Source organism: Epinephelus moara, chromosome 2 (assembly GCF_006386435.1).
Source record: "Epinephelus moara isolate mb chromosome 2, YSFRI_EMoa_1.0, whole genome shotgun sequence".
NCBI classification, from domain to species: Eukaryota; Metazoa; Chordata; class Actinopteri; order Perciformes; family Serranidae; genus Epinephelus; species Epinephelus moara.
This window is the reverse complement of record NC_065507.1, coordinates 35,557,675-35,560,348: the sequence shown is the minus strand read 5'-3', so window position 1 is coordinate 35,560,348 and position 2,674 is coordinate 35,557,675.

Sequence of the window (2,674 nt, the reverse complement as noted above, 5' to 3'; positions counted from 1 at the left end):
AGGTGTTCTCTAACACTTTCACAATAACAATGAGCCAATCATTTGTCAGGCCTTTGTGTCCATAACCTTTTTGTGAAGCTCTTCTGCCCCCCACGTTTCATGTGTTGGCAGTGTAGCGAGTTTATACTAGATTATTCTACTTCTTGTTGCTATTGTCAATTAAAGCACAACTATAAAACTTTAGCCTTGTGAGCATGCAAAAAGACATCCATCCATCCATCCATCCATCCATCCATCCATCCATCCATCCATCCAGTTTTAGTGCTTATCCGATGCATGTAAAATTGACAGTAGAGTAGCCAAGACTTTCCTTGCCTTTTACCCAGCCATGTCTCACAGCTCCTCCTGGGGATCCCACCCAGACCAGATAGGATTTGTAGTGCCACCGATGCGTTCTGTGTCTGCTCTGGGGGTCTCCTCCCAGTTGAACATGCCCAAATTTCCTTGATCTCCAGCTGTATAAAGTCATAGACATTTGGGCTAAAGCATATTTACCACTAACATTTATTTTCTCCTGCTGCCTGTGGTTTGGCATGCAGTCTTCTGTACATGATTGAATATATGGATTTCAGAAGGGCTGCCAAGCAAAAAGCCAAGCCTTAGAGTTGAATCACACTCTGCTGATCAATTCAATAAAAAAACAAAATTAAGACATATTCACTGTCACAATTGACTGGGCAATTGTCAACTGAAATCTGACATGTGATGCCACAAAGGTGAAAATGAGCAACAGGTCATCTGTGTAATGTTGCAATATCGATGCCTCACTGCATTAGAGGTGCAACTGTTATGCAATATATTATAGTTACTGCGCTATACGTGTTGCACATTATGCTATGGATGGGTAGCTGATAGCTGAGAAGACTACACATGGGAATTACCTGCACTCCTGCTCACCTTTTCCTGAACTCATCTGAAACATGCTGAGCTGTGTATTTGCTTTGGTTTGTGGATTGGCAACAGCCCAAAGGGTTTCATTTGAACTGGAAAATATCCTCACAGCTCTCACTCAGGACTTTAACAGGTCTATTTATGTAGGGGAAAAATAGGACAACAAAAACATGGCATAGCAACGATAAGATCGTTCATGTGGTCCAGAGCACAGCCTGGTCCAGGTCAGATATGTGTGCTTTAGAAAAGGAATATTAGTATTAATTAGATGGATGACATCACTAAATAGGCTAACTGGTACACAGTATATATACTAATGTTACTTTGATCAGTAAGCACATAATGTAGACCAGTGTTAAATGTGTGTATTATATGTAAATACTCTGTCATTACCATGCAAATCTGTAAACAGACAGCGTTAATCTGCAAACAGCAGCAGTCAGCAGAGGGACATTTACTTCAGTCTAGTAGGAGCAAAGTGTTCACATAATGAATCTGTGTTTAATCTTCAGTGTGCTCTGATGTTAATTTACCTGCATCCTGTTCTTTGTTCTGCCATGATAAAGTTTCCTTTGGGATCGATGCTTGTCAGCTGATTGTTTTCTAACTGTGTGGCACTGACACTGCCATACACTGCCATACCCTCTAAGATGCAAAATGGTTTAGTCCGCTCCCACACTAAAAGCAGCTAGAGCCCAATGAGTAACTGCTTATGCTGCTGGAGCGCCAGTGTACACATGTCTTTCGCCGAAAAGGGGAACCTGTTACCTGGAAATCCAGATGCCCCGCCCCTAGCAAATTTGAATTTGCACTGCACGGGGATCTGGCCCCGACGAGCAGAGCCCGTTGAATCCAATCAGATCAGTCTATCTGACAGAGATGGGCTCTGGGCGGGCATTACATGATGAGGACAGCACTGTGCTGTAGGAGTCCAAAAGTAAACAGTCAAGATGGCAGCTGCCGAAGGACCGCATCCATTCAATTTAGCTTTGGAAGAAACGCTAAGCCAACTACACTTATCTTTTTCCTTGAAGAAGAACAGAAGTCTGCCCTAGAAGCCTTCGCTTCCTGGAAGGACGTTTTTGCCGTTTTGCCGACGGGATATGACAAAAGCATGATATATCAGTAAGCCCCACTGTTCGGCAAACCAGTGGGGCTTACTGCAAGGAATACGTCACCTTGTTTTTTGTTCTGATTGGCTATCGTGCTATCCAATTGCGAGCCGCGGCATTTAATATGCTTCAGTTAGGGAAAGAAAGCAAAACTACTTTAATAAAAAAAATTCAAAAGGTGCATGAGAGAGACATGGATCAAGAGAGGAAGGGCGGGGGGCCCAAAGAGACTACAGAGGGCCCAGAATTTGGTTTGACGCCCCTGCTGCCACAGGAGATACTCCTGTGGATAAAATTCAGAAGTGCTGCTACTCAGTATTGGTGAGTACCGGCCCATTTCAGGCACTGTTCATGTCTCATTTAAAATTTTGCCGAACACATTTGCACCAGATCCTTGAAGAAATCAACCCCAGGATTTAATTTTTAGCTTTTACGTTACATTAAAGGATACGTTTTTAAAATCTAATAACGTCCACTGTGCCAAGTTACTCAGTATCACTGACTCAGGCCACGGTGCTGCTGCTACTGTTGAATACAGTTTACTTGGGAATACGGTCATCATGGTGCGTTTTAGGGTTAGGCTTATTGAATTTTGTTGGTTTTGTGTGGTAGGACGGGTGGCTGTCATGCAACCATAGTCTGCTGAAGTGCACACACAGCTTGTGTGATGA